A 13,964-nucleotide genomic window follows, 5' to 3' on the forward strand; every position below is an offset into this window, starting at 1 on the left:
GTTAAAGGGCAACTTATTATAATGACCTTTAATAAATACCATTAACAAATAGAACTTCATCAAATCCGTAGAAACGACACCGTATGAATTATGGTTTAATAAGAAACCTAAGGCATGTCGTTCCTGAAAGTTTGGGGTTGCGAAGCCTATGTAAAGAAGTTACAACCGGACAAGCTAGAACCCAAAGCGGAGAAATGCGTCTTCATAGGATACCCTAAGGAAACTATAGGGTATACTTTCTATCACAAATCCGAAGGCAAAATATTTGTTGCAAAGAACGGAACCTTTCTTGAGAAAGAATTTCTCACTAAAGAAGTGACTGGAAGAAAAGTAGAACTCGATGAGATTGATGAATCTATACTCGTTGATCGAGTAGCGCGATACCGGAAGTTGTACATGTACCGCCTACACCGGCAACGAGAGGAAGCTAATGATAATGATCATGAAACTTCGAACGAGGAAACTACGAACCTCGCGGATCGACAAGGGAACGTGCCACTCCTGATTGGTATGATCCTTGTCTAAATGTCATGATTGTGGATAACAATGATGAGGACCTACTGACGTATGAAGAAGCGATGATGAGCCCGAGATTCCAACAAATGGCAAGAAGCCATGAAATCCGAAATGGGATCCATGTATGATAACAAAGTATGGACTTTGGTAGACTTACCTGATAGCCGAAAGGCTGTCGAGAATAAATGGATCTTCAAGAGAAAAACAGGATGCTGATGGTAATATTACTTGTCTATAAAGCTCGACTTGTCGCAAAGGGTTTCCGACAAATTCAAGGAGTTGACTACGATGAGACTTTCTCACACAGTAGCGAAGCTAAAATCTGTGAGGATTTTGTTAGCAATAGCTGCATTTTTCGATTATGAGATTTGGCAGATGGATGTCAAAACGGCGTTCCTTAATGGAGACATTGAGGAAGAGTTGTATATGGTACAACCCAAAGGTTTTGTCGATCCTAAAAATGCTGACAAAGTATGCAAACTTCAGCGTTCAATCTATGGACTAAAGCAAGCATCAAGAAGTTGGAACCGACGCTTTGATAAGGTGATCAAAGACTTTGGGTTTATACAGTGTCATGGAGAGGCCTGTATTTACAAGAAAGTGAGTGGGAGCTATGTAGCATTCCTGATATTATATGTAGATGACATATTATTAATTGGGAATGATATAGAACTATTAAGCAGTGTAAAAGGATATTTGAATAATAGTTTTTCAATGAAAGACCTTGGTGAAGCATCGTATATATTAGGCATCAAGATTTATAGAGATAGATCAAGACGCCTAATAGGGCTATCGCAGAGTACATATCTGGACAAGATTCTAAAGAAATTTAGAATGGACGAAAGTAAGAAAGGGTTCTTACCTATGTTACCGAGGCAAGGTCTTGAGTAAGACTCAAGGACCGGCTACGGCGAAGAAAGAGAAAGGATGAGTAATATCCCCTATGCCTCGGCGATAGGATCTATCATGTATGCCATGCTATGTACTAGACCGGATATAGCACATGCTTTGTTAGTTTGACTAGCGAGATATCAAAGTGATCCGGGAATGGAACACTTGGACAGCGGTCAAGAATATCCTAAAGTACTTGAAAAGAACTAAGGATATGTTTCTTTGTTATGGAGGTGACCAAGAGCTCGTTGTAACAAGTTACACCGATGCAAGTTGGAACAACGATCTCGATGACTCTAAGTCACAATCCGGGTACGTGTTTATATTGAATGGTGCTTTGCGGTAAGCTGGGCAAGCTCGAAGCGGTGCACGGTGGCGAAGTCTTCAACGAGAATCGAGTACATAGCGGCTTCGGAGGCTTCATCGGAAGCGGTATGGATGAAGAGGTTCATTGTAGAGCTCGGTGTGGTTCCTAGTGCATTGGACCCATTAATCATTTACTTGTGATAACATGGGTGCCATCGCCAATGCACAAGAGCCAAGGTCACACAAGAGGCTGAAGCATATCAAGCTGCGTTACCACTCGATTCGCGAGTACATCGAAGATGGAGAAGTAAAGATTTGCAAAGTACACACATGTAGCAGATCCGTTGACTAAAGCTCTCCCTAGGGCAAAGCATGACCAACACCAGAATGCCATGGGTGTTAGGTATATTACAATGTAATCTAGATTATTGACTCTAGTGCAAGTGGGAGGCTGAAGGAGATATGCCCTAGAGGCAATAATAAAAGTGGTTATTATTTATATCTCTATGTTTATGATAAATGTTTATATGTCATGCTATAATTGTATTAACCGAAACATTAGTACATGTGTGATATGTAGACAAACAAGAAGTCCCTAGTATGCCTCTTAAACTAGCTTGTTGATTAATGGATGATTAGTTTCATAATCATGAACATTGGATGTTATTAATAACAAGGTTACATCATTGTATGAATGATGTAATGGACACACCCAATTAAGCGTAGCATAAGATCTCGTCATTAAGTTATTTGCTATAAGCTTTCGATACATAGTTACCTAATCCTTACGACCATGAGATCATGTAAATCACTTATACCGGAAAGGTACTTTGATTACACCAAACACCACTGCGTAAATGGGTGGCTATAAAGGTGGGATTAAGTATCCGGAAAGTATGAGTTGAGGCATATGGATCAACGGTGGGATTTGTCCATCCCGATGACGGATAGATATACTCCGGGCCCTCTCGGTGGAATGTCGTCTAATGTCTTGCAAGCATATGAATGAGTTCATAAGAGACCACATACCACGATACGAGTAAAGAGTACTTGTCGGGAGACGAGGTTGAACAAGGTATAGAGTGATACCGAAGATCAAACCTCGGACAAGTAAAAATATCGCGAGACAAAGGGAATTGGTAATGTATGTGAATGGTTCATTCGATCACTAAAGTCATCGTTGAATATGTGGGAGCCATTATGGATCTCCGGATCCCGCTATTGGTTATTGGTCGGAGTGAGTACTCAACCATGTCCGCATAGTTCTCGAACCGTAGGGTGACACACTTAAAGTTGGATGTTGAAATGGTAGTACTTGAATTATGGAATGGAGTTCGAATATTTGTTCGAAGTCCCGGATGTGATCCCGGATATCACGAGGAGTTCCGGAATGGTCCGGAGAATAAGATTCATATATAGGATGTCATTTTATGTGAATAAAATGTCGCGGAAGGTTCTATGGAAGGTTCTAGAAGGTTCTAGAAAAGTCCGGAAGAAACCACCAAGGAAGGTGGAGTCCACAAGGGACTCCACCTCCATGGCCGGCCAACCCTAGTGGGGAGGAGTCCCAAGTGGACTCCCCCTTAGGGGGCCGGCCACACCCCACATGGGAGGTGGGAATCCCACCTTTGGGTGGGAGTCCTAGTTGGGCTAGGATTGCCCCCTCCTATGGAAGGATTTGGTTCGGGTCTTATTCGAAGACTTGGACACCACCTCTTGGGGTTCCACCTATATAATGAGGGACCAAGGGGAGGGGGCCGGCCACCCAAGAACCACCAAGGTGGCCGCACCCCTTAGTGGCCGGCGCCCCCCTCTCCCCAAACCCTAGCCGCCCGCTCCTCCACATCCCGCATAGCTTAGCGAAGCTCCGCCGGACTTCTACACCGCCACCGACACCACGCCGTCGTGCTGTCGGATTCAAGAGGAGCTACTACTTCCGCTGCCCGCTGGAACGGGGAGGTGGACGTCGTCTTCATCAACAACCGAACGTGTGACCGAGTACGGAGGTGCTGCCCGTTCGTGGCGCCGGAACCGATCGTGATCAAGATCTTCTACGCGCTTTTGCAAGCGGCAAGTGAACGTCTACCGCAGCAACAAGAGCCTCATCTTGTAGGCTTTGGAATCTCTTCAAGGGTGAGACTCGATACCCCCTCGTTGCTACCGTCTTCTAGATTGCATCTTGGCTTGGATTGCGTGTTCGCGGTAGGAAAATTTTTGTTTTCTATGCAACGTTATCCTACATAGACTACTCACTCATCACTCCGGAGGCGACCATGGCGGTGTAGAGTCCTCCGGGAGATGAATCCCCTCTCCGGCAGGGTGCCGGAGGCGATCTCCAGGATCCCCCGAGATGGGATCGGCGGCGACGGCGTCTCAGTAATGTTTTCCGTATCGTGGCTCTCGGTACTGGGGGTTTCGTCACGGAGGCTATTTGTAGGCGGAAGGGCAGGTCAAGAGGCGGCGCAGGGGGCCCACACCACAGGCCGGCGCGGCCAAGGGGGGGGCCGCGCCGCCCTAGGGTTTGGCGCCCCTGTGGCCCCTCTTCGTCTCTCCTTCGGACTTCTGGAAGCTTCGTGAGAAAATAGGCCTCTGGGCTTTTATTTCGTCCAATTCCGAGAATATTTCTTTACTAGGATTTCTGAAACCAAAAACAGCGAAAACAGCAAGCTGGCACTTCGGCATCTTGTTAATAGGTTAGTTCCAGAAAATGCACGAATATGACATAAAGTGTGCATAAAACATGTAGATAACATCAATAATGTGGCATGGAACACAAGAAATTATCGATACGTTGGAGACGTATCAGGGGGTTAGAGTGCCCACTACCATTCGTTGACAACAACAAACACCTCTCAAAATTTTACTTTTATGCTCTCATTATGTTTTCAAAACCAAAGCTCTAGCACAAATATAGCAATCAATGCTTCCCTCTGTGAAGGGCCTTTCTTTTACTTTTATGTTGAGTCAGTTCACCTATCTCTCTCCACCTCAAGAAGCAAACACTTGTGTGAACCTGTGCATTGATTCCTACATACTTGCATATTGCACTTGTTATATTACTTTACATTGACAATATCCATGAGATATACATGTTATAAGTTGAAAGCAACCGCTGAAACTTAATCTTCCTTTGTGTTGCTTCAATACCTTTACTATGAATTTATTGCTTTATGAGTTAACTCTTATGCAAGACTTATTGATGCTTGTCTTGAAAGTACTATTCATGAAAAGTCTTTGCTTTATGATTCAGTTGTTTACTCATGTCATTACCATTGTTTTGATCGCTGCTTTCATTACATGTGTTTACAATAGTATGATCAAGGTTATGAAGGCATGTCACTCCAGAAATTATCTTTGTTATCGTTTACCTGCTCGGGACGAGCAGAAACTAAACTTGGGGATGCTGATACGTCTCCGACGTATCGATAATTTCTTATGTTCCATGCCACATTATTGATGATATCTACATGTTTTATGCATACTTTATGTCATATTTATGCGTTTTCCGGAACTAACCTATTGACGAGATGCCAAAGTGCCAGTTCCTGTTTTCTGCTGTTTTTGGTTTCAGAAATCCTAGTAAGGAAATATTCACGGAATTGGACGAAATCAACGCCCAGAGTCTTACAATTGGATGAAGCTTCCAGAACACCCGAGAGCCACCAAAGGGGAGCCCTGGGGGCCCCACACAACACCCTGGCGCGGCCAGAGGGGGGGGCGCCCCCCTAGTGTGTGGGCCCACCAGGCCCCCTCCGAGGCTGCCCTTCCGCCTACTTAAGGTCTCCGTCGCGAAAACCCTATTACGTTCGACGAAACCAGAGAAAACCTTCCAGAGCCGCCGCCATCGCGAAGCCAAGATGCGGGGGACAGGAGTCTCGTTCCGGCACGCCGCCGGGACGGGGAAGTGCCCCCGGAAGGCTCCTCCATCGACACCACCGCCATCTTCATCAACGCTGCTTGTCTCCCATGAGGAGGGAGTAGTTCTCCATCGAGGCTAAGGGCTGTACCGGTAGCTATGTGGTTCATCTCTCTCCTATGTACTTCAATACAATAATCTCATGAGCTGCCTTACATGATTGAGATTCATATGATGATGCTTGTAATCTAGATGTCATTATGCTAGTCAAGTGGGTTTTACTTATGTGATCTCCGGAGACTCCTTATCCCACGTGTGTAAAGGTGACAGTGTGTGCACCGTGTGGGTCTCTTAGGCTATATTTCACAGAATACTTATTCAACTGTTATGAAGAGCATAGTGAAGTGCTTATTTATATCTCTTTATGATTGCAATGTGTTTTGTATCACAATTTATCTGTGTGCTACTCTAGTGATGTTATTAAAGTAGTTTATTCCTCCCGCACGGTGTAATGGTGACGGTGTGTGCATCGTGTAGTACTTGGTGTAGGCTATGATTGTGATCTCTTGTAGATTATGAAGTTAACTATTGCTATGATGGTATTGATGTGATCTATGCCTCCTTTCGTAGCATGAAGGTGACAGATGTGCATGCTATGTTAGTACTTGGTTTGGTTATGTTGATGCTGTCATGCACTCTAAGGTTATTTAAACATGAACATCGAATATTGTGGAGCTTGTTAACTCCGGCATTGAGGGTTCGTGTAATCCTACACGGTTAGTGGTGTTCATCATCCAACAAGAGAGTGTAGAGTCTAGCATCTATCTATTTATTCTGTTATGTGATCAATGTTGAGAGTGTCCACTAGTGAAAGTATGATCCCTAGGCCTTGTTCCTAAATACTTGCTATTGCTGCTTGTTTCTTGTTTTCTTGCATCTCTCTCGTCCGCAATATTACCACCATCAACCACACGCCAGTCCTGGGCAAAGCACTTTTCTGGTGCCGTTGCTACTGCTTATATTTATTCATACCACCTGTATTTCACTATCTCTTCACCGAACTAGTGCACCTATTAGGTGTGTTGGGGACACAAGAGACTTCTTGCATTGTGATCGCAGGGTTGCTTGAGAGGGATATCTTTGACCTCTTCCTCCCTGAGTTCGATAAACCTTGGGTGATCCACTTAAGGGAAACTTGCTGCTGTTCTACAAACCTCTGCTCTTGGAGGCCCAACACTGTCTACAAGAATAGAAGCACCCGTAGACATCACATACTCACGTTCAAGAGCACCCTTTTTATCAATGGTGTTCTCATGCACCCAAATAAGTTTTTGGCTCTCAATAGCGGTAGTCAAGATTTCAAAGAAGTGAGAGCAAGCAATTTTATCTTTGCAAATAACCTTGAAAACACTCTTACCCTTATCGCGTAGAGAGACAACCCAATCATCTTCTTCATATTCATCCTCATCCTTATCCCCACGAGAAATATTAGGTTCCATGGTAGGAGGCACCGTGGAACCCTTGGCCATAAGGCATATATGAGAACCATGAGATAAAGATGAGAAGTTACTTGAGGCTCCTTTCAAGATCTTGTCTTGACCAATAGAATCTTTGGTTTCCTCTACATTGTTAGCCACACAACAACTAGAGGAAATAGAATCATTTTTATCATGGCCACAAGACAAATCAAGCATATCATCATGAGATTTATTAAAGCAACTTACACATGATATGCAAGGACTATCAACACAAGCATGTAAATCATTTCTAGTGCTAGATGTGTTTAAGTCCGAAGATGAAGCATTGCAATGAGATAGAGATGAAGAATCATCAATAGTAAGCTCAATATCAATATTGGAATTTTCATCACCACTCACCATATCATTACCTTGTGTCTTACCACACTTTGGTGAAGTGGATGAAGATGAGAACTCAACACGGCCGGAAGTGGAAGCACTACAATCATCCTCAATAATATTGGACACATCATATTTGTCTTGAAGCTTTGTCCATAATTCATGAGCGCTCCCAAAGGGCATGATTGATGAAGTAACTACATTGCTCACAACAATGGAAAACACATGAGAAGCAAGAGCATCGAGGCAAGAGTTTTTCTCCTCCTCAAGAGATAAACTTTGAGGATCCTTAGGAGAAGAAAAACCCATGTCAAGAAATTGCTCCATGTTCGGGGAAATACCCCGCAAAATATTAAGCACATAAATTTTCCATAGATCATAATTTGTGCCATCAAATATAAAAAAGTTATTGTGCGCTAATCCCCTAACCGACATCTTTACTCTCAAGGCGGTGAAGCCTAAGAATGAGAGACCTTGCTCGATACCAATTGAAAGGACACGGATGTCGCCTAGAGGGGGGGGGTGGTGAATAGGCGATTTAAAACTTTTACGAGATGGGCTTAACAAATGCGGAATAAAACTAGCGTTTACTTTGTCAAGCCCAAAGCCTATATACTATGGTTCACCTATGTGCACCAACAACTTATTCTAAGCAATGGTTCATCTATGTGCACCAACAACTTATGCTAAGCAATACAAGCAAGTATGTGATAGCAAGATATATATAACTTCAAGCACGATGGCTATCACAAGGTAAAGTGCATAAGTAAAGAGCTCGGGTATAGAGATAACCGAGGCACGCGGGAGACGATGATTTATCCCGGAGTTCACACACTTGCGAGTGATAATCTCCGGTGGAGAGGTGCGGTGGCTTAGTGCTCCCGAACGCCACAAGAGGCTCACCTTGAGGTGTGGTTGCTCGATGCACACCAACGCCACAAAGGCCTCACCCCAAGATGCAGTACTCACACCACACAGCGAACGCCACGAAGGCGCCTCACCTAAATCTCCGGTGACCCTCGCCACAAAGGCCTAGGTCACGGTTCCACTAAGGGATTTCCTTCGATGAGGAAATCGGGCCTTACACAAAGGTTGGGGCACACTTCCACAACTTAATTGGAGGCTCCCAACAAATCGCCACAAAGGCCTAGAATCCGTCTAGGGTTCCAAGAACCCAAGAGTAACAACCTTCTTGCTTTCACCACCACAAATCACCGTGGAGAACTCAAACCGATGCACCAAATGCAATGGCAAGAACACCACAAAGATGCTCAAGTCCTTCTCTCCCAAATTCCAACAAAGCTACAAAAGCTATTGGGGGAATAAGAGAGGAAGAACAAAGAGGAGAACACAAAATTCTCCAAGATCTAGATCTAGAGGATTCCACTCACAAAGAGAGGGATTTGATTGGTCAAGATGTAGATCTAGATCTCCTCTCTCTTTTCCCTCAAGAATATGCAAGAATCATGGGAGGAATCAAGAACTAGGGCAAGCTTTGAAGGACAACAATGGAGGGGAGAGAGAGAGAGAACCAACCAGCCCAAGGAGGAAGAAGGGGTGCTTAAATATCCCTCCCATCGAAATATGACCGTTTGGGTATGCTCAGGCCGGATTTTCTGGGTCAGATATTTACAAAATATCCGGCCCCCGAAAAACGGCTAAGGACTTGAGAAAACTGCTCGCAGTAAGGGGGCCGGATATTTGGCCGGATATTTTGAATCTGGGCCGGAATATCCGCCCCCCCCGAAAACTGCAGAAACATCAAAACGAGAATGATCATAACTTGAGCATCCGGACTCCGATTTTGATGATCTTGGGCTTGTTTCGAAGCTAGTAACAAGCTCTACAAGATCATGCAGGGAACCATCATAGTCCAGCAAGTTAGGATAGAAATAAATGACGAAAGGTTTGACCTATCTAAAAAAGTCATACCGGTAAAACTTCCAACCTTGAAAATGCAACAAGTAGCCCGTGCAAAAACCATTCTTGATGAACTAGAGCTTGTCATGAGAATAAGCACAAGCTCTAAAACATCATATGGATAAGATCCAAATAACAACCAAGAAAGATGATGCAAGGATGCAAAGGTTTGAGCTCTCCGAATGATACGATCGAGTTACTCACCCGAGAGCCCTCCTGATAGTACGGCAACTAAACTATAAACCGGTCTCCAACTACACCATGAGACCGGTGAGAAAGAAACCCTATCAAGAGCAAACCTTAACCTTACGCATTCCACTTGAGCTTGATGATGACGGTCTTGACCGCAACAAGATGGAACACCTTTCTTGAGTGTGCTTGCTTGACGAAGTCTTGTGGATTGCTCCCCCATAATGCACCATGGGAGAGCTTCTTCTTCGACGCATCTTCTCATATCCATGATCACCATATGGATGGCAAGAGTCAAGCAAAGAATCTCTTCGAGATGGCTCTCTTGAACTTGCAATTCATTTCGTTGATGTCTTGAAGTTAACCTTGAGAGCTCACTTCATCTTCATCTTCAAGACATACTTGACACTTTGCACTTCATTTCGTTGATGTCTTGAAGTTAACCTTGAGAGCTCACTTCATCTTCATCTTCAAGACATACTTTACACTTTGCACTTCATTTTGTTGATGTCTTGAAGTTAACCTTGAGAGCTCACTTCATCTTCATCTTCAAGACATACTTGACACTTTGCACTTCATTTCGTTGATGTCTTGAAGTTAACCTTGAGAGCTCACTTCATCTTCATCTTCAAGACATACTTGACACTTGATCTTCTACATTTGTTTCTTATTGCAATCTTGAAGCCAACATATGGTTCAAGCATTGCCTTCAAGCATATGATCTCTACAAGTTGGCTCATCTTGAACTTGCACTTCATTTTGTTGATGTCTTGAAGTTAACCTTGAGAGCTCACTTCATCTTCACCTTCAAGACATAGTTGACACTTGATCTTCTTCATTTGCTTATTATTGTAATCTTGAAGCCAACATATGGTTCAAGCATTGCCTATGAACAACTCCTACAAATATAACTCAATGCAAACATTAGTCCATAGGAATTGTCATTAATTACCAAAACCACACATGGTGGCTCCATGCACTTTCACATATGTAACATTAGGATTCCAAATCTCTTACTTGAAGACATGCTTAAAAAATAGTTTATTGAAGCAAAGAACAATTAAATTCTTTCGGGCTAACACTGTTTAGATGTTTGAGGGTGGCAGCCATGTTTAGGCCTCCTTCCCATTTAGGTCCTTGGACATCTCGAGGAGGAGTTTTCCTTTATTTGTTAATTATTTTGAGATTAGGAACCCTTCTGCCAATTCTCTTGAAAATTTAAGATAAAGCATATTATGCATGCTTATAATTTTTAGCACGAAAAGGGAACTCATTTAGAATGAAAGATAAAGACTCCACTTCAACAATTCTCCTTGCAAGCATAGAAAAAGCACTAAAATTTGGAATCAAAATAAATAACACATGAGAAATTTACTTGCATTGGGACTGAAAGCCATATTTAGATATATATGGTGGACACTACTGGAAATAACTTGGATAAAGGTGTGTTTGGATGTACACGCACTATATCATGCTTGGTGCATGAAAGGATAGAAATAGGGAGAATTTTGACCACTAGGAATAAGCACGCCAAAATGTCTATAGTACTACTCATTTTCTAACATGAAAGATAAATTTAAACTTAAACAGACAAGAGGTAAATAAGAACCAGTACTACATGACGCTTGCAAGTATCATAAACTTAAGAATAAAACATGCATCCCTTCGCCTTTCTTTTATATATAGCATCCAAATTGAATCTTGATTTTATATATTCCAGTAGCTAATTGATAAACAATAAGTGTGGTGATCTTTTATTCACAAACAAGATTGCCAAACAAAATTTTAAAATTAAAACTCGATACGGATGCTTCAAGTTTTTACGATAGTCATTTGTTGCTCGGTAACAAAGTTTAGAGATGTGTAAAACTAGCACTAGATGAAGATCCTAGATCTGGCCTTCACTGGTTGTACCTCGTAGTGAAAAACTTCTAGTCATTTCCTTGTTGAAGGCATTCTCTAGATATTACTCAGGCTTTTTTCAGGGTGAAAACCATGATCTGGCTTTGTTGGTTAGATCGGCGACGGTGACGTTTGTGCACTATCCTGTTTTTAGAGGCATCGTTATTGGAGAACCTCTTTCGTAGTCTGGGTGGTTCCAATGGTGGTGGTTGTTTCTACTAGATTTAGATGTGCGCCTTGGCGCACGGCCCCGTAAAAATCGCACAAATTTACATTTTAAAAAACAACGATATAAATAAGGTGTAAAAAGATAATATGTTTCTCGAGTTTTACACAACAAAATCAGTGGAATGAAATTAGGATAAAGCACATAAAATCACAAACAGTGTAGCAAACGCTTATATAAAAATGCTGGACCAGAATGTTTAACTAACTTCACAAGATCAGGGTTTCTTATATTTCTCCTTCAGAAACATGCACACATAAGAGACTAACTTTCGAAGGAGCGGGACTTAGTTCTTTATAGCATTTTGACTAACTTTTAACTTAGCCATGATTACGAAAGATAACATATTTAACTATTTTTTGCAATAAAGGTACTAAACCCTGCTTCTTCTGAACTTAGGAACCAACTTATACCGTCCTTATCATCATTAGATTGTTATTCACCTTTTTTCTCCCGTGCAAACCTGATAATGCATCAACACAAATACTTTGCGTCAGTGTGTAATTAGGAGGAACTAAGACAATACCTAACTGATACAACTATGGAACTCCTTTTACACAAGTGTTAACAAAGACCCCTGAATCAGAGCACTTTTGTAGGTTCCATCAAAGTAAATGGGATACCCAGGTTTTAGTTGAATTCAAGTATTAATCTAATCTCAACCATTCTCAACAAAATTTTGCTTTATTTGCAACAAGCTGAAGATGATATTTAGAGGATCTTTACTGATTAAGAAGATTTAATTCTAAAATGTACTACTGAAAATCTGTGGCGAGAACATATAAGCGTTTCGTGTCCATGGGGAATTGGCAATAAATTTCAATAGACGAGATAATTACCATATAAATAGCTACTCATGTACATACAATCACCAGCTCCGGATACATTTATTATTCAAACAACGAAAGAACATATATTGCATCGGAGAGGTTAAGATTTACCATTTTCCTGATGTAAATACCAATGCGGTAGTTTTTGCTTCTCTTATACGCATGATGATCTGCAGCAAAACGCTGTTTAAAATAAACAGCTAGCAAAAGCAAGCATAAAGTATATGCTTGTTGAAGAAAAGCATGAGACGATGTTTAATCTATTTAGTGAGCAACGAGTTCTACAATTTATCGGTCTATAAGCATGAATTCAGAAGAGTCTTCAGTTTGTTGGTTCCACGAAATAACACATGCACAAATTTACCAACTCTTATACCAGGTCATTCACAAAGCGAGGAGACGAGAAAGACAAACACACAATATTCACGAAAATTGAAAATATAGCATCAAAAGGCCAATAGGAGAAAAACAAAGGTCATGAAGGTATTAGGATAATGATTTCACCTTGAGGTTATATCCTGCAGTGCACGCCTCTGGAGCTATTTGTTTCAAGTCCAATTGATAGTCCATGTTGACCGTGGACACAATATTCCTGTCATCAGAGAAAACACCACCCGAAAGCAGAATCCACTGAGAACGTCAGTAGTAAAAAACACATTAAGGAACTCTATTTGCTCCTGAAACTCAATATATCATAAACAAAATAAAACTAATAGCGAATTTGAACACGCTCCATTGACATGGTTTGTGCATAATTATAGCCTTGCTTTAAAACTGATGCTAAACATAACAAATTACTTTTTATCCCAAATTCAAGTATGTGTATCTTAGCAATGCTTCCTTTTCCCCAAACTGTGGGTAGCATAGCACTATAGGTTTCTTTCATGAATTTTAGAGCATTCAAGTCATGTTGTGGCATGAATCTTAACCCAACCTATTTCACCGATGGACCTCGTTATGTGAGGGCCAGGAATCTTACGTCAGTTATTTAGATTAATCCTCACATGGAAATATGTCTGCATTTTCATGGAACACATTGTATGCCTAGATAAAAATATGTGCAAAAAAAATGAGGAGGGTGAAGCGGAGCAGAGAAGTAGCGGGAGCAAGGTGCAACATATAGTGGAATGGGAAGGGGTTGGCGGAAACTCAATTCGGCTCCGTGCTCGCCCTCTAGGACGTTTTCTTTTGTAGTGGCTTGCGGTCGTTAGGTTGGGCGTCAAGGAAGACATAGTGATGGAGAACTGGGTTACACTGTATGCATTCTGTAAATATATAAACTGGAATTAGAAAAATCTTTACATAAAAGACAATGCATTTTTATTGAACAACCATTAGCATTGTCTATCACCCCATTTGGTATCCTAATAGGAATAATTAAGAAAACTTTGTAAGTATTATTTTGATAACAATCATAGAGGCCTAAATATTCAAGACGCATATCACTGAGATATACTCGTATGAGATTTTAA

The sequence above is a fragment of the Lolium rigidum genome, chromosome 5, assembly GCF_022539505.1.
Source record: "Lolium rigidum isolate FL_2022 chromosome 5, APGP_CSIRO_Lrig_0.1, whole genome shotgun sequence".
In the NCBI taxonomy this organism is placed as follows: domain Eukaryota; kingdom Viridiplantae; phylum Streptophyta; class Magnoliopsida; order Poales; family Poaceae; genus Lolium; species Lolium rigidum.